Below are 19,739 nucleotides of genomic sequence, written 5' to 3' on the forward strand. Positions count from 1 at the left end.
CCAAAAGACTAAGAAGTATGATAGTTCACATGTTATTGTTACAGCTTAAGATATACTAATATGTTACACTGTAAGCTTACTTATAGGCATTATTTTGCCCTCCTTCGTAAGGCTTAATCCTCTCTCACTAGCGGATCCAGAACTTTGGAGTGGGGGGGGGGGGGCGATTTCTTTCCAAACCCTAACCCTAACGCCCAGTAAACCCTAACCCTACGCATAAACGTGCATACAGCGCGCGCGCGCGCACACACACACACACACACGCGCGCTCACACACATATATATGTATATATATATATATAAGATATGAGAATAAAAAAGCAGCATTTCTCAATCTTCGGCGAAAAACAAAACAAATGGGGCAGCGCTATAAAGTTCTCTGGTGAAGTTCGGGGCGAAGCCCCGACGCCATAAGCGTTTTCTTGCTTTTTTCGCTGCAGAAACGCATTCTCCTGACAAGTACAGCTCATTCATCAATGGAGTTCGGGGCGAAGCCCCGACGCCATAAGCGTTTTCTTGCTTTTTTGACTGCAGATACGCATTCTCCTGACAAGTACAGCTCATTCTTCACAATGTAGTTCGGGGCGAAGCCCCGACGCCATAAGCGTTTTCTTGCTTTTTTGACTGCAGATACGCATTCTCCTGACAAGTACAGCTCATTCTTCACAATGTAGTTCGGGGCGAAGCCCAGACGCCATAAGCGTTTTCTTGCTTTTTTCGCTGCAGAAACGCATTCTCCTGACAAGTACAGCTCATTATTCATCAATGGATTTTGGGGCAAAGCCCCGACGCCATAAGCGTTTTCTTGCTTTTTTGACTGCAGATACGCATTCTCCTGACAAGTACAGCTCATTATTCATCAATGGAGTTCGGGGCGAAGCCCCGACGCCAAAAGCGTTTTCTTGCATTCGTCATTGCAGAAACGCATTCTCCTGACCTGAAGCTCATTATTCATACTATTAAAATACGACCTTTCGAATAATGTTGTACTTGAAAAATATTCTAATTTGAATTTATAGACCCATAATACATTGCAAATAAAACCGATTTGTTCCTTGAAAAGATAGGATACCCCACGTATTTAGATTTTTGCTTTGAGGATCGCCGCCGAAAAAAAACTTATTCGATATTTAGTATTCAAGAAAACTCTAGCATAAATTGTGAGTTTTAGTCCCAAATTTATTTAGCTACAAAAATATCAGATTGAGTAAAGGTTGGGAAAAGGCGACTATGAAAACGTTATTTGAGTTTAGAACTCATCTCAATCATGACTCTTATACTGAAAAATTTCGTTTGAATTCTAACTTTTCCAATGCAAAGTCTTTTTTAAAATACTTATGATAACTTCATGTGAAATTACAAAAACTCTGTCTGGAAATGGGAATGGCGGTAGAGTGAAAACGATTAATCCTCGCTCCTTTACTAATTTCTGCTAAAGATTGCATTTGGCATTTAAGAATAGGTATGGGGCGACTCGATATAAGAATTTAATTTATAGTATATATAAATTATATTAGTGACAGATTTTTTTAATTTTGTAATTTCTTAACTATAATACAAAAAGAAAAAGTATTGATTTGTCCGATGGGGGAAATGCGATTGCATGTATCGCCCCTCCCTCCTGGTACAACCCTTTTTCATTTAAATTTACTAATGATACAATTTGAGATTAGAGTGTGGTTCGACATATTTACAATGGGTCACATATCAATACGTAGTTTATATTATATAGATATTCAACTAATTTTATTCACAAACTATGATTCACCACAAAAATAGGACCGCCCCCCCCAGCACTCAGAGGGCTAGAGTGGGGAGGGCAGTACATGCAATCGCCCCCCCTCTCACCCCACCGAATCGGCCAAAATACCAGAAAGGGAGCGACATAATATAAAATGTATATATTAATTCAACTAATTTTGTTCACAAACTATGATTTCTCAATAAAAACGGACCGCCCCCCCACTCAAAGGGTTTAGGTGGGAAGGGCAGAAGAGGTGTTCGTCCCCTCCCCCCACCAATCGGCAAACAGGGAACGACATAATATAAAGATCGGTTAAAATATCAATAACAAGTTACAAGGATATAAATATTTAATTGATTTTGTTAGCAGGCTGTGATTTCTACCAATAAATCTGACCGCCCCCCCCCACTCGAAAGTTAAGGGGGGGGGGGCGGGATTGATACCATCGCCCCCTCCCGACCCCACCAAATCGGCCAACATACTAGAGGGGGGGGCGAAATAATCTAAAAATAGGTTGAAATATAAATAATTAGTATATATTTTTAACATAAGTAATAAATTCGTATACAAATTGTGTGAATCCAATACTAAAGTTCGTCCGCCCCCCCCCGGGGGGGGGGTCGGCCGAGTGGGGGGGGGGGCGATCGCCCCTACCGCCCCCCCCCCTGGATCCGCCAGTGTCCTCTCTTTTGTCTTTCCTTAGGTGTACAGGTGTTTGGTAACCATAGTCTAGCTGGGAATTGAGCTGTGCAGAGCAGTGTCTTAAAGCTTTATCAAGTCACTTTGTCTGTTTCTTGTACTTTTGGATTTTCGCAATAGATTTTTCGACCACCACTTATTCAATCGTCATCAAATTGTACATACAAAGCTCATGCTCGATGAGAACATGAATTAATTTTATTTTTAAATCCACCAAATAGGTAAGGAAGCTCACAATCGGAACCAGTGAAATCTGCCCTTGTGGAGTGCCACCAGAGAATGCCGAAAATGTCCTCCAAAACTGCTCTCTTTACCAAGAGGACCGTACAAGACACTGGCCCCAAAACACCCCAATAGAAAGAAAACTATATGGAGAGCTCCCTGATTTGGAAACCACTGCGCAGTTCATCTCATGTATTGGTCTAGTCATCTGAACACTCCAACATAACAATGAGAACGAAGAAGAAGGTCAGGAATTAGTCTTATTTAACTCTTTTTCTCCTAACTGACGATACCAACGTTGATTCCACCAGAATGTGGTAAATAATTACGGAGAAAAAGAGTTAAATTATTGTGCTTTTTTTAAAAATAGAAATGTACAAAGCTAATTGAGTTGGAGCTAAGTCATGGTCGTAAGCAAACAATAACACTACACACTCGTATAGCTCCTTTTTGGCGAAGGGAATGATCTAAGTGTGACATAGTGTTCAGGCTATGGGATGAGCTACGTACTCTTAATTTGTTTAGACGTCTACTAAAATACTAAATAGTTTAATCTTAGACTTGGTGGCTTAAATACCGTTCATCAGTGGACAATAATTGTATAAATTTAAAAAAAAATACAACTTCAAAGCACTGTATAAAAAGTAGGGATGGCTTAAGGTGGATTACATTTTGTAACTTATAAGTTTATTTGTTTTGAAATGCCAAACTGACCTTTTTATATTGACAAAGCTTCTATCAACTCACCTTGTCCTGCTTTCTGGTTCACGTGATTTCTTCCACACCCAATCTCGGAGCCAGCTGAAAGTTTTGCACAATTATTTCTTTTACCTGACAACACAAGAATCTATATAAAAAAATTAACTAATTAGTTAATAAACTATTAGTAATTAATTATTTTGTTTGATATTGAACAAGTGAAAGAAATTGTAATTGGCTGATGTGAAGGTATAAGTTGAATTATTTCCTTTTATACTTCGCTTTCAGTTTGAAATTAGCAATAGATAATTATAAAACCTTCTAGTTTCATAAGCACTTTTCTGGTACAGTGGTTATTGTGTTGGCTTGAGGAAGCTGGAGCCCTCGAGTTGAAATCCAGGTCGTTCAACTTACTTTTTTTTATAAATGCATGTAAAAAGCAATCACGGTAACATTCACACATATATCCCCTTCTTTCTCCCCCACCCCTTTCTTTACTGGTCCAGACAAGTGATTGGATAATATAGTATTGAGAAAACTAAAAGCATGAAATTGCGCTAAATACAATCATAAAACAATGATAAAAATATTTATAATCGCACAGATTTATTATTGTTAGTCTGAGCTAGTTTGGTCATAGGCCTACTGTAAGACATGACTCACTGTCAAAAGTCATTCTTCAAGGGAAAGTGAATGGAGCAAGAAGAAAGGGTCGTCCAAAGAAAAGCTGGCTGGACAATGCAAAAGAATGAACCGGACTCTCTCTCTTGATAACATGCTAAGAAGAACTGCTGACCGGGAAAAGTGGAGGGATTTGGTTACACAAAACTGTCACAGCGCCCCTACGACAATAGTCAAGGGACAAATGGAGAGAGAGAGAGAGATCTATTACAAATTTAATCACATGACTGATCCAAACTAATTGATACAACTACGCTTAATATAAGCTTTGTTTTATAAAACCATTTAATTATGTTACTTGTGTTTCAGTAATTTCGATTAAATTATCATTGTCAAATACACAGCTCAATTTCGTCCAAGAGTTAGTATCATATATGTTTTGTTAATTTGCGCTATTCAATTTTAGCTTTGTCATCATAGGAAACCTTGGGCCTCTTTTTTTTTTGGGGGGGGGGGGCCTCCTGCCTTTCACAAATAGTAAAGTATAAAGAATAAAAGTTAAACTTTGAAATAGGATTAATCCATACTCAATTAGTAATTAATATAGTGAATCTCCATGTGTTGTATTTAAAAGAATTTATAGCCTGATCCTATTACAAAAGGGAAGCAAGGCTAACTTACATCTGAAATAATATTGATGTAAAACAGGTTGGAAACTAGATTTAAAATAAGTGCTGACTCGTCACACGAGACGTGGAATTAATTCCATATACTTTTTTTTTTTTGCGAAACCGATTTAAATCTTAAATAAAATATCTTTCGAAGGTCTAGGTCAGGGGTCGGCAACCTTTTGAGTCGGAAGAGCCAAAAATTAAAATTTACAAGATTTTGAAGTTGTTAAAGAGCCACAAAGATTTTTTCTTGCCAACTATAAATAGTTCTCAAACAATGACTTTTTTAAAATGAAAAAAAAAAGAAAGAATTCATTTATAAGTAGTGTCTCTCACAACAAATAAGATAATCGAGCAAACAAATTCAGTGGGAGCATTGGCTTGGTATGGTCTTAGAAAGTTTGGAGACATTTGGCTTATAACTTGTTTTTTTTTTTTTCATTTGTTAGTTGGCTTCTAACTTTACTTTTAATTATATTCATGCAAGAGAACGCTTGCTCGCAAGACTAAGTCGATCCAAAGATAGTTAGCACTTCGATTGCTAACTTCACCTCACTGTAGCAATTCGCGGCATTCCTTTTAAAGCTGTCCACTTTTGTTGCGTTACGTACACACATGTCTTGACCTTCAACTCTTCCAACTTGCTTTTCAACTCTGTGGATTTCGTTAATATTTGTGTTGATATGGTATACTCAGAATACTAGAATGGTTTTGTTGGTTTTGAACTGCTTAAATCTGTCAACAAATTCACCTTTGATTTTTTTAAATAACTGTGCTGAAGTAATTCGTGTCGAAAGCACTGATTTTATCGCGATACTGCTTTAGACATTCAAAATGAAGTAATTGACCGCTCTGAATATCTTCTGCAAAAAGAATTAATTTTTCTTCAAAACAAACCAATTCCTCTAGCAAAACAGGCTTGGTTTTCCTTTCCTTGCAATTTTAGATTCAACTCATTTAATTTTCGCTGTTTTTAGTTTTCACTGTTATATCAATCATAAAGTGAAATTTTCGCAACTATTTGTCGTTCTCTAATTCGGTGTGATAAATGCCTTTGTCATTTAGAAATGTATTTATTTCATTCAAGCACAAAGCAAAACGTTTCATCACCTTGCATTATTCAGTGAAACATAAGAATTTCTTGGTTTATTTTGCTCCGACGAATCGTTGTTGCCCTTTTAGTTTTTCCTGTCATACTTCTGGCTCTATCAGTTGCTATTGAAATGATTTTATCTTATTTTCTTCAAGGTATTTTTGCATAGCATTTGCTCTATCGTCCCTTCTAGTTTGTCACGAGAGCGGTACACGTAGCAATTCTAGGAACGACATATACCTGACGAAAAAGGCAACTTGTGCCGTGTCTTTATGTCGCAAGACTAATCTATAGCAAGTGATACGGCAGAAGAAAGTTGAATATCTTTCAAATTCAAATATGTTAAATTTGAAGACATTTTAACTATTCTATTTTGTACTGTTTCAGCAGATATTGGCAAATCTTTGTTTGTTTGTTTTTTTTCAAGATTTCTGGTTTGTTTTTTTAAATCACGAAACAGTTCCTCAGATGCACTTAGGAAGCAGTCTTCGACATACCATCTGTAAAGGGTTTGGCTTTTTGTGTAATTCTTAGTGATACCGCAAAGCTTGCCAGATTAGCATCACTTATAGATTGCTTCTAACTTTGAGAAGATAATTCGCTTCCAGCTCATTTACTTGAAACAACAAACTATACGTCACAGCCAAAACACTGTGGTTAAGACGCCAATCCGTCTTGCGTCCAAAGCAAATTAAAACCTATATAGAAACATCCGATGACGGCCGAGATCTTCCGACTTACTGACAACAGTGACGACGCGTGTAATGGGGGAGGGGTCTGGTGAAAAGCGTGTTCAAGTGGCTGAGAGATAGAATTGGCGCCTAATCTTCGTTAAAAGATTCAGAGCTTCTTTAAAAAATGTTTCGATAAAATAAATAATATTTGCGTATGGAACTAAAGAGCCACATGCGGCTCTTTGGATGTGAAGCTGCGGCTGGTTGCTGACCCCGGGTCTAGGTCAAAGTCGGGGTTGATGAAATATATAAGTGCACGATCTAGTCCTGAAGAAACATAAACATCGAGAGAAGATTGGTACAAGGCTGTACGTATGTGGAGTGGCAGGGAACGGATTTTTTAAATTTTCGAACGTTATTTTGTTCAAACATTACTGTTACCCACTTCAGAATAATTTCCCTTGGGGGCAGCCCGGGCAGCCACACAGAGATGGCGAAGTTGTTCCCAGTTTTAGTAACAGCGCAGGAAGTCTTCAACCAGTATGGTCTTCAGCATGTCTGTTACACTCTTTTAGTAACAGCGCAGGAAGTCTTCAACCAGTATGGTCTTCAGCATGTCTGTTACACTCTTTTAGTAACAGCGCAGGAAGTCTTGAACCAGTATGATGTTCAGCATGTCTGTTACACTCTTTTAGTAACAGCGCAGGAAGTCTTCAACCAGTATGGTCTTCAGCATGTCTGTTACACTCTTTTAGTAACAGCGCAGGAAGTCTTGAACCAGTATGATGTTCAGCATGTCTGTTACACTCTTTTAGTAACAGCGCAGGAAGTCTTCAACCAGTATGGTCTTCAGCATGTCTGTTACACTCTTTTAGTAACAGCGCAGGAAGTCTTGAACCAGTATGATGTTCAGCATGTCTGTTACACTCTTTTAGTAACAGCGCAGGAAGTCTTCAACCAGTATGGTCTTCAGCATGTCTGTTACACTCTTTTAGTAACAGCGCAGGAAGTCTTGAACCAGTATGGTCTTCAGCATGTCTGTTACACTCTTTTAGTAACAGCGCAGGAAGTCTTGAACCAGTATGGTCTTCAGCATGTCTGTTACACTCTTTTAGTAACAGCGCAGGAAGTCTTCAACCAGTATGGTCTTCAGCATGTCTGTTACACTCTTTTAGTAACAGCGCAGGAAGTCTTCAACCAGTATGGTCTTCAGCATGTCTGTTACACTCTTTTAGTAACAGCGCAGGAAGTCTTCAACCAGTATGGTCTTCAGCATGTCTGTTACACTCTTTTAGTAACAGCGCAGGAAGTCTTCAACCAGTATGGTCTTCAGCATGTCTGTTACACTCTTTTAGTAACAGCGCAGGAAGTCTTCAACCAGTATGGTCTTCAGCATGTCTGTTACACTCTTTTAGTAACAGCGCAGGAAGTCTTCAACCAGTATGGTCTTCAGCATGTCTGTTACACTCTTTTAGTAACAGCGCAGGAAGTCTTCAACCAGTATGGTCTTCAGCATGTCTGTTACACTCTTTTAGTAACAGCGCAGGAAGTCTTCAACCAGTATGGTTGAAAATTGAACAAGTTTTTTTGGCTTCTTTGTGGCTCAATTTAAATTTTATTTTTTTTTTGGCGGGTAAGGGTTAGGATTTTCTGATAACATAGGTACCCATTTCATATCTTGCGATCTGTGACCTAACGAGGATGGCATGTGGCCTTCAAGTCTTCAACTTTGGTCGTTCATAGAAATAGATGTTCTTTACAGCATTAGTATATCCACATTAGTATCCATGAATACATAATTTGGGTCGCAAAGTAATAGTGACGATTTGTACTACATAGTTATAATCTTACCGGACAAAGAAAACTCATTAACTTCCAAAAGGACAGAGGAGCCGTAATGATTCTAAGATATACTTTTTTAATGAATGAATTTATAATTTGAGATGAATTTATACTTTGAGATGAATTTGTATTGCGAGATGAATTTATGTGAGATAAATTTATAATGTGCGATAAATTAAAAACCTGGGTGGAATTTATCATGCTTCATGACTTAATGATGTGAGTTGAATTAAACTGTTCAACAAATGTATAGAGTGCGATATAATTCTATTAGAAGCCTGTTTTGTGTTTCCAGTGGTAAAGAGTTTCATGGAAACCTCCACCAGATGCTGAAACCGCTTATTGCACGATTGTCCCACACATGAGAGAATCAGAGGATGTCGTAATTTTTAAGTCAAACTATTTAGAGATATGAACATAAGAAAACAGACGTAAGACTTCACTTCTTTATCATAATTCACAAAGTTATTTAAGATGTAGAAAATATAAAAATGTCTTGTTTGGAAGCAACAAAAAAATACAAAGGCTAAGGACCATGGCTGATCGTAATAGTTTCAGTACCAGCCACATGGAGACAACATTGTTTTCGATTAGATTCTAATTTGGGATCGTGCCTTCTTTGATGGAACATTCACATTCTTGTGTAAAGCAGTGTTATCACCAAAGTAACAGACATTGCTTTTAGAAACAGCAACTAATTGGATTGAATTCTATTTATAACATTGAACCTCTATTTACGAAGCCATGAATCATTGTCGCAATTAAGTCTGGTTCGTCTGAAATGTCGCAATCATACTAAGAGAAACTATCTTATCTCTGGGATGCCATTAACTTCTTACATTAAGAAAGTAAAAAACAAATATACAAAGATAACATTACAGGACTAGTTTCTTTAATTGGTTGATTTCTCCTTAACAAACAAACAAACAATTTTAAAAAAAGTCTACCTCCCTGTCCCCCAATCAAACAAACAAAACAAACGCACACAAAGTAAACAAAGAAAAAACGATGTGGCACACACACACACACACATGCACACACATACATGCACACACATACATGTACACACATACATGCACACATACATGCAACACATAAATACATAAACAGTTGAAAGTTCCCCTTTCAGATCTAACAGTCAATGGGGAAGAAGAAGCTTTATATCACCGCCAAATACCGTAGTATCTAATTTCATGACAATAACATTCACAAACATTTACAAACATTCACAAACATTTACAAACTCTCACAAACATTCAGAAACATTTACAAACGTTCACAAAAAGGTCACCAGACGAAAAACAATCTTCATCCCCCCCTCCCAAATTAATATCAGATCCTGATTAGAAGTTTGTACAGACAGGCAGATGGATACAAGCTTTCATAGGCCTAGGGTTTCAAGAGTCATAGGCTCAACTCTTAAGGGAAGCTTTCATAGGCCTAGAGTTCCAAGAGTCTTAGACTCAAACTCTGTGGGTAAGCTGCCATAGGCCTAGAGTTCCAAGAGTCATAGACTCAACTCTTAGGGCAAGCTGCCATAGGCCTAGAGCTACAAGAGTCATAGACTTAAACTCTTAGAACTATTAGAACACATACCCGATGTGGGAGCTGTCAGTTGGGGGGGGGGGGGGCTGCAAGTAGTTGACCGTAGAGAGTGAATTTTGGGATACGGTTATTCCCCCCCCCCCGCCCCACCCGACCAGTCGAAGATGACCAAGTCAGTCCAGGCGGCGTTGTCTGGATGGTGAGGATGCTGGGAAGACCCGTCCTGCTAATGTGTAACCCTTTCTTGCACTGAGATTGTTTTGGATCCGCCGGAAGGAGAGAAAGTGAAAGGAGTTTTTAACGATATTGACCTAATTCCGAACAGCAATGACAATAGATACTACCAATGTAATGTCTATAATTATAAATACTATAATATTAATGTTGATAACAGCACACTAGAAGATTGTCTGTACATGACTGATTTTTTGTTCGTTGGGTATGCGCGCTGGGCTGTACGGACTTGCCGATAGTCCCGGGTTGCCATCCCCGTGGTACTGCGGGAGGTTTAGACTAGGAAGTAAATTATGTTCAACTCTGAAGGAATATCTGAAACATGGAAAACATTTGACAAAACAAACAAAGTTAAACTTATTTCAAAGGAATAAAAATAAAATACAGAAAAAAAACTCTTTATCAAGAAAATATGATTAATATAAATTGAAATGAGGGTTTGCAAAGAAAAAAAAGTTAATTAGTAATTGATAATTCTCTAACCAGAATTCAATCTTTTTCTCATTTTTAAACACCGATCTTTTTATGTTCAGAAATAAAGAAGAGAACAAAATATCGAATAGGAAGAGGGAGGCGAAGTAGGGGAGAGAATAATCTAAAAGAGAGAATAGTTGGGAAGTTGTTTTTTTTCACCCGAGGAAAATTGGAGTTATTAGACTTGAAAATGGGTGTTAGCGGTTATTTAGATGGAGATGTTTTGAGTGTGTCATTACACATGTTGTATGTCATTTACACATGCTGTGTGTCTTTTACACAAGGCGTATGTCATTTACACATGCTGTGTGTACTTACATTAGTTGTGTGTCATTTACACATGCTGTGTGTATTTACATAAGTCGTGAGTCATTTACACATGCTGTGTGTATTTACATAAGTCGTGAGTCATTTACACATGCTGTGTGTATTTACATACATGGAAAGCGTGGTCGAGAGGCTAAAAGCGCACTTAGCTTGGCTACCTATGAAGAGTCCTCGAGGTTCGACTCGGGCAACACGGAAAAACCTTCTTCTAGATCCTCCCTCCCCCCCACTGATCAACAACTGAGATTGGACCAAAGCGCTCTGAGCATGCTATAAGCAAGAAAATAGCGCCAGTATAAAAGCCATAATTTTACGTTGTGTGTTATTTACACATGTTGTGTGTTTGATTATCAATATTCGTATTTATTGTGTGATTTAAAAATTTTGCGACTTTTTTTCCATAATGTTAATCTTATTATCCTTGAAAAATTTTTATTGCAATTTCTGCATTACACAAAACAAAATCAAACTTAGTTAAGCCAACATTAGAATATGATTCCTCTGTTTGACACTCCTCAACTCAAGAAAATATTTAATAGATTATTGACAGCTATAACAAACGAATATTTGCATTTGATTTGAGTAACACCATTAGAGTGAGTTGATATAAGATTTGTATATAAACAGTGACTTCAGCCTCAAATACTAAAAGAGTCTTGTATTAAGTTCCACCAGTCCTTTTCCTCTGAGAAGGTGCGCATTGTTAGAGACTTGAATGAGAAGGTGCGCACTGTTAGAGGCTAGACTGAGAAGGTGCGCATTGTTAGAGACTTGAATGAAAAGGAGCGCACTGTTAGAGACTTGAATGAGAAGGTGCGCACTGTTAGAGGCTAGACTGAGAAGGCTGCGCATTGTTAGAGGCTAGACTGAGAAGGTACGCACTGTTAGAGACTAGACTGAGAAGGTGCGCACTGTTAGAGACTAGACTGAGAAGGTGCGCACTGTTAGAGACTAGACTGAGAAGGTGCGCACTGTTAGAGACTAGACTGAGGAGGTGTGCACTGTTAGAGACTTGACTGAGAAGGTGCGCACTGTTAGAGGCTTGACTGAGAAGGTGCGCACTGTTAGAGGCTTGACTGAGAAGGTGTGCACTGTTAGAGACTAGACTGAGAAGGTGCGCACTGTTAGAGGCTTGACTGAGAAGGTGCGCACTGTTAGAGGCTTGACTGAGAAGGTGCGCACTGTTAGAGGCTAGACTGAGAAGGTGTGCACTGTTAGAGACTTGACTGAGAAGGTGCGCACTGTTAGAGGCTTGACTGAGAAAGATATTTACATTAGGGAGGAATTAACGAAGTCTACAACTTATGAAGAGGCTGATGCTCAAGGCAGACATTGTTATGATTTTTGTGATGTAAGTAAACATCTATATCGTTGAGTTGCCTCCCGTAAGTTATTACAATACCTTTTAGCCCGCTTTCTCTTTCTTCTCTCTCTCATGCTGGAGCACCTTTTTAATGGAAGTAAAGAATGGTATTAGACACAGCAAATTTCCTAGACCAGGGGTGGGCAACATTTTTGTATCGAGGGCCGCATTTTAGAAAGTTTGGGAATGGCTTGCCGCATATATATATATATAAATCGTAATACAATATATATGAATTAAGTATATATATATATATATATATATATATATATATATATATATATATATATATATATATATATATATACTTAATTCATATATATTGTATTACGATTTTTTTTAATGGCTATTGTCTTTTTATATCACAATATCCTCACAAATATACAGTTGTATTTAATGAGCAGTATTTTACTTCTTACACTCGTGCATAATGTTCCGTAACTGTGAAACTATCTTACTAGTTGTTACCCCTGTGACTGCTCTCAAATTACAGTCATTAAACATTGACCAGTGATTATGATTGTTTAGCTTCCACAAAATATACTTGCTCACTGAATGAGACAATTTATGTTCTGGAAGTTAAATGTCGGGACGAGCGAAGCCTACCTTTGTGGAGCATCACCAGAGAATGCTGACCATGTCCTTTAATGGTGCTTACTAAATCGGGGAACCCGAACAAGACTCTCCAAAGACTATTCGGAGAACTGCCTGATCTGGAAACCACTACGCGGTTCATCTCAGATATAGGATTACTGATCTGAACCCTTCAACATGTAAAATGAGAACGAAGAAGAACTGATGTATGTGTACCCAAATAGTGTGAACAGCAGCAAAGTATTTCAAGTGTGGAACACTGGAAATACAGCTTCTGGCACCCATAAGGCTCCCGTGGTAGTGCTGACTGGAACTTCTCTTTTCTTTGAGTTATGTCCTCTGGAGCTGAATCGGCTTCTCTTAATAAGTGTTGTACTTTTGATCATTTCTACTAAAGATAGTTTCACCTTTCAGCAAAGGAAAATGACAAAAACTTTTTTTTTGCTTGCCTGTAGAAATGGAAAGCCTTATTTGAAAAGATTTAACATACATTTACATTTCATATGTAAACAATCAATTGCAATAGTAATTGTAGAGAAAATGAAATTTGGTCTTCCACTCATTAGAAATATTGGTGACAAGGTCACAGTCAATGTCCTTCATGTAACATAACTGTTTCATCCTTGAGATTTTATATTCTTCTCCTTTGCCTTGCCCATGCTAAGCTCGCGGATACATTCGATTATTTATTCATAAATCAGAACTACCCGTGGATAACTCCCCTAAGTTTAGTAAGTTACATTAGTTATAGCTGCTATAAATTTAATATTTTAATAATGCGCAGCTTTGTGCAAACTTTGCTGTTTCGAGTTTATGGTTCTCAGTCAAAGATCGAGCTCCATCAGTTGTTACACTTGCCATCTTGTTCCAAGCCTACCCAACACTCAGACATTGTGTCTTGAATTGAGTGTAATGATGTATAGCCAATAAGCATAATCTTCTTTTTTTTTAAATTTTTATGAGACAGTTTTAATAATTTATATAATTTTTTTTTTAATATTTGCATTTTTATTTCTATATACTGTGGGCACACCTGATTTCTGTAGGTTTCGGCGGGCCGCATAAAACACCTCGGCGGGCCGCATGTGGCCCGCGGGCCGTAATTTGCCCACCCCTGTCCTAGACCATCAGTTTCAGGCCTAGAGGGATGCCCCAATTGAATGCTTTATTCAAGTTTCTCACTCTTACATTATATTTTGTTGTTTTGATTCTAAATATACGGAAGTATCACTTTTAATCGTTTATTTGACTTCTTTTGAATGTGGTGGGAAGCGTGGTCGAGAGGCTAAGTACGCTTGAACTTGGCTTGTCTTGGCTACCTAAGAAGGGGGCTCGAAGTTCGACACCCGACTGGGGCAGAGTTGTGTTTACTGAGCGCCAAAAGGCAGCACGGAAAAAAACTTCTCCATATACCCCCTCCCCTCACTGGTCCACAAATGAGACTGGACCACAGCACTCTGAGCATGAAAGTAGCGTTACATAAAAGCTATACAGTAATAAATAAATGTAGAGAAATGAAGTGGACCTCATTCACCTATCGTAAGGAAACAACATTTAGCCACGTGATAATATTGATAAAAGAGTAAAAAAAAAAAGTTTTAGTTACAGCCTGTGTGCCAATTACTTAATTTGTATAGAAGAGATAGAGAGCCACGTGCCTAAATGTTGTTTGTTTACGTTAGGTGAATGAGGTCCATTACTACAAAGTATTATTCCTTTCTCGCTCTCGAAAAAAAATAATTGAACTTTTTAACTACATCTATTTATGCTTTCTATGTAGTCTGCGGCCTTTTGGGGAAATTCCGAAAAAAAAAATACACAACAGATTTAATAGAAATCGAGAATCGCGTTGTTGAATTTGTTGAAATCACGTCTGAGCAAGAAACCTGTGTACGGAATGTCATACGAACCTTTACGGCAGTTGGTGAGATCTTTCCGTCAGTGGTATTTTGCGCGTATAATGTAGATCTGTGGTTAAACATACTTTCTATGCGAAAGCGTTTTAATGAAAATCTGAGTGAGCCGGAGTCCTAAAAATAGCATTGGTTAAGTGTTAACCTTGTTTTTTTTTTTTGTGTTTTTTTGTTTTTGTTTCGTTTAGATATTTCTAAAACTAAAAGTCCGACACAAAAAAAATAAAATATTCTAAAATGACTTCTTGGACGTTGGAGCGTGGAAATGATCAATGACTTCGAACGCAGGTTTAGTCGGGAGTGGGGAGAGAGCTGAAAATAACATGATCCATTCAGACACTTCCACTAGACGATGCACTCAGACCTACACAACCTCCTTGCAACTCAGTTGACAGGCCTTGTAGCCGTTTACTGTTAAGCGAATCCGCTCGCTGGCATTGCACTACCCACGTTCATTATAGCAAAACAAAACATTAGGGAATCCTAACATACACGCAACTTCAATACATTACAACATCCCGAGCTAAGTAGAATACAATTAGAAGCACAACACAAAACTTACAAAATAGTCCCAGGCCTACTCCTTAGGGGTTAGTAGGTAGCCTAGATCTAGTGTTTAATAGAAGAAAGTAGGCCGGGTTAGTTTATATCAAGATAGAAGCTTACTCCTAAGGGGTTAGTGGGTAGCTTAGAGCTAGTATTTAATAGTATGTAGTCTAAATCTAGTCTTCAATAGAAGAAAGTAGGCCTGGTTAGTTTATATCAAGATAGAAGCCTACTCCTAAGGGGTTAGTGGGTAGCTTAGAGCTAGTATTTAATAGAAGAAAGTAGGCCTGGTTAGTTTATATCGAGCTAGGAAGTAGAAAATAAAACAAAATAGTTTGAATTAAATTCTTGGCCTTAATTTAGACCTAGATCTAGGAGCTATAACTAAAATCTAAAATGTTGACAAAATCTAAAATTAGAAATTGAAATAAATACAAATAATGTCGTTTAGATATAGAATAAGAGCTAGTAGTAGAGTTTAAGTATCTAGCTATAGAACCAAATAAAGTCATTTAGATCTAGTTCTAAATAGCTAGTAAAGCTATCTAGTACTTTAAAACAGTAGTTGACTAATTATGTAATTTATTTATAGGAATAGTAATTTATGACATTTTAAAGTTAAGCGTAGGCTGCCTAAGTGATAGTTAAAGAAAGGAATATCTGGGTGAATTTTACCGTAAGAAGATTTTTAAAGAGGGCAGGAGGAAAGTCCTGGAAATCGCTGGAAATCATTAAAATCTTTAGAATAAAAACTCATTAAAATCTGTTGAAATATATACATAAAAATTGTTATTTTATGGTGTCATTCAATGTGGAAAACGCAAATCCTACGCGCGATAAAAGAAAAACGGCATTATGCAATACCCGTAATTGTGGAATCTGGTAAAAGAAGCTTCTCGCGCCTCATACTAATGAAGAATGAATTAATTCTCGAAGATAGATTGAAACATTTGGTAATTCTTGCTGTGTAGGAAACACAATTTGTTATGATATACTGTACGCCTTCGCTCGCTACACGCAAGGCTCGTCAAGTAATTTAAAGAGTGATCTTTCCATGACTTCTTGGTCACAATGGTAAAGTCCGGCCCTACTATTTGGTGACGGGTAAATACTACTTGTTCTACCCACCCCCCTTTTTTTTGGCCTCTTAGTGGGGTAACTCTAGTCCGACTTGCAGAAATAAAAAAGTGATCTTTCCTTTACTTCTTGGTGTCCAAACTGTTGAGCCATGAAGAGAATTATATGTATAGATGTATTGTTTATTTGAAACTTACTTAAAAGCGGCGACCTTTAAAGGGGACTAATTCAGCTTATACCATCGCTTCATTCAAGTACAATTTATTTCCCTTATTCGAGATACACATTAAAATAATTAATTTCCAATAGTTAATTAACGAATAGGTTAATATTTTTTCTTATAGATTCTTGTGTTGTCAGGTAAAAGAAATAATTGTGTACAGTTTCAGCTTCATCCGAGATTGGGTGTCGAGAAATAACGTGTAGGCTACAGACGTTTTACCAGACAGACAGAGTGAGTTGATGTATGTCAAAACAAAGCTTATCTAAGGATAAGAACTCCACTTTGCAATGATATCTCTCAATAATGTAGAATTCATTTCCCTTTTGCGATATCAAAGAAAATAGTCAATACCAATAATAACTTGACACTATGGACATTTTCTTAAATCGATTCATCTTTTGTTAGGTACGATAAATAATTGTGTAACGTTTCAACTTGGTCCGAGAATGGCTGTAGTTACTAAAGTAGGATATCGTGTTAAAAATGTTTACAAACTACATCTGCTTAGAGCCCTCCGAGACAGAACAGTAGTTCAAAGAGTCCGTCTACAACTTCACTGTTTGGATAATCACACAGAAGAACGAGACAGTTAATTTCAATGTGTCTTCTAAAGCTTTTTATTTTGACCCCATAGCCAGATTTGACTTGACCTGCGTTGCAGTCCAAAGACGATGTGACGAAAGAGAAGGTCTCACAGTCAGCCCCCCCCCCCCACACACACACCTACTGAACGACGGCCCTGTTGTCATAAGGCAAATATCTGCGCGAAGGTGAAGAACACTACAGGAGAAGCAGCAGATGAAATTGACGCAGTGAAGACGCGGAGACTGAAAGAAAATTGAATTTCGTGGCGCCAGGCTAGATTGGATTAGTATTGACTAACAAGTCCTGTGTACCACGTAATATAGATTGGGCGGCCCACGGAACAAAATACAGGGATGGCGTGAACACCGGTGTATTAGTTCAAAGTAAACGTCTTACAGCATTTAAAACAATAAAAAACATTTTATGGGGATTAAATATCTTACTAGTCTTGAAACTTAATTTAAAAAAATATACTGTGGTTTTCTTCGCGGCTTTACGAAAGAGGAAAATGTGGGTTGTCTGTCCGTCCGTCTGTCTGTCCATATGTATGTTCGTTTGTCCATTGGTCAACTATTCCGTCACTTTCGATCTCAAAAACTAAAAAAGGCTTTCACGATAGTTTGTAAACTAATATTATTTCTAGTGGTACATAATTTGTGTTCTAATGGGGAATTCACAATGGTTATGCTTGCCCTGGATGTGGAAAAATATGTAGGTCACAGCTGGGGCTGCGTAGCCACTGAAAATACTGCATTCCTCATTAGTCTTCGGTATTATTATTATTATCTTTATTATTATTATTATTAATGGCGAATTGAAAACTTGGTGCTCAACACTTTTATTTAATTTGTATTTTAAAAAATCCTTTTTTTTTTTTTTTGGTGCCCTCGAATAAATATGTTCTTTTGTACAAATATTTTTTAAAATTCATAATGTTTGGTCTTCGTATAACTTCGCGCTGCGGACCTCAGAGCAGTGGACAGCAGGTGGGAAGAGGCTTCAGACATTGCTAATGACAGATCTTTGTGGAGACAGCTTGAATCCCAAAGCGCCCAACGGCGAGAGGAGGATCTAAGTCTAAGTAAGTTTAGTCTTAGCGGTTGGGACATTCGTGAAGTATTAACACTAATGGAACGAATGGGGTTTGGAATCTCGTCACTTTTAGGACCGCCATGAGGCCATACAACTCTAATGGATACCTGACATACGTTTGGGGAGTAAAGGCGGTTGGTCATTGTGCTGGCCACACACCTTCGTTAATCATCGGCCATAGCAACAGATGAGCTTTACATCGTCTGCTCTCATAGATCGCAAAGCCTGACAAGGGTAACTACTTTTTTTTTTCTTCCTTTTTTTTTTTTCAATACCTCTATTCAAGTCATGGAACCTGGGTGTAGTAAATTCTCAAATACTGCCCCAAAGTTTTTCTTACAAATTTGACAGTTCATGTATGTCGACGGAAAAAGAATTACTAGCTCGTTGGCAGCGCTGGGAAAATTCTAGTTTGACCGTTGTAATTTTTCAAAGTAAAAAAAAATAAAATAAATGTAAATTTGGCTAGATACTAAATCTAGATCTAGATCCAACATTGGTTTTGAAAGGACACCGTCTGCTAATGAACATCAAGTTTTGATGACGCAATAAACCTCTTTTCCATTGTTTTCTTTGTATACAAATCCACAAGCAAAATAATCGCTCTATTACAAACAAAAGATGCTCAATCAAATTTGACGTTTTGGTTTAAAAGTTGCACTTGTCATTAATTTTCAGAACCGAAGTCAACTTGTGTGCATCTGTCTCTTTCTTTGCGTGTGTTCGAATTCTACAGATGCTTAAAAATATTGTTGCAACTCTAGGGTAGGCACTCAACGAAAAGGCAGGCAACTCAACACAGTTTAACAGGAAATAAATAGTTGTGTTTATTCACTAGGGCAAACACATAACATCCTTCAGCTTCCCCAGAGTTTTACTACTAAGTATACCAGTCCTTGTTACTTAACCCGAATGTGGACCAACGACAGCCTTCCCCGCTTCGCTCCAGGTCCCTACTACAACCTTCAGGCAGCACAAAAGTTGGCCTCTTAGTTTCCAAACATTCAGACTCTTTACAAACCCTGATGCACTGTTCTTCTCTCTATTCTAGTGTCTTCCTGTTTACGTTCAACAGTGCGCTAGTGCTCATCTCAAGCACTGGTGCAAGGCAGGGTTACAACAATATATATACCATAGACATACATAAATATAGACTGGATAAAGGAAGTAACTTCATGTAACTTGAAAACATGTATATCTATTGTTGTCGGATTTCCGAATTCTGAAAAATTGAAAACTTGCGTGATCTTCAGTCTTAGAGATTAAACAAAACTCATAGATATAAATAAAGTACACAAAATTGCAAGTCACAAATTTTCGTTTCATAAAACTCTTTTGTCGGCCAGTTTATATTTATTTATGTCTATGATGTATACCTTTTAGTTTGAAAAAAAAAAAAAAACGGATATACAATTAAAGGGCAAGTACTCAAAGACGTGAGTTCAAAAAATAAGTGACTTATGTCTCGGAGCTAGTCTAGATGACATAGTCAGTGGTTTCA

General features: G+C 37.7%; 1 protein-coding gene across 4 annotated transcripts in view; it reads right to left on the reverse strand.

The window, feature by feature from the left end:
* LOC106073929 (uncharacterized) overlaps positions 1-19,739 on the reverse strand; it is a 118,101-nt gene that overhangs the window by 29,781 nt on the left and 68,581 nt on the right. The window contains exon 1 of one of the 4 annotated variants that reach the window (XM_056011039.1): positions 3,413-3,475. The exons of the other annotated variants lie outside the window; for them this stretch is intronic. The gene's annotated coding sequence lies outside the window, so the exon portion shown is untranslated. Of the gene's footprint in view, positions 1-3,412; positions 3,476-19,739 lie in introns of those variants that run through there. 4 annotated transcript variants of the gene reach the window in all.

The sequence above is a fragment of the Biomphalaria glabrata genome, chromosome 14 (assembly GCF_947242115.1).
Source record: "Biomphalaria glabrata chromosome 14, xgBioGlab47.1, whole genome shotgun sequence".
In the NCBI taxonomy this organism is placed as follows: Eukaryota; Metazoa; Mollusca; class Gastropoda; family Planorbidae; genus Biomphalaria; species Biomphalaria glabrata.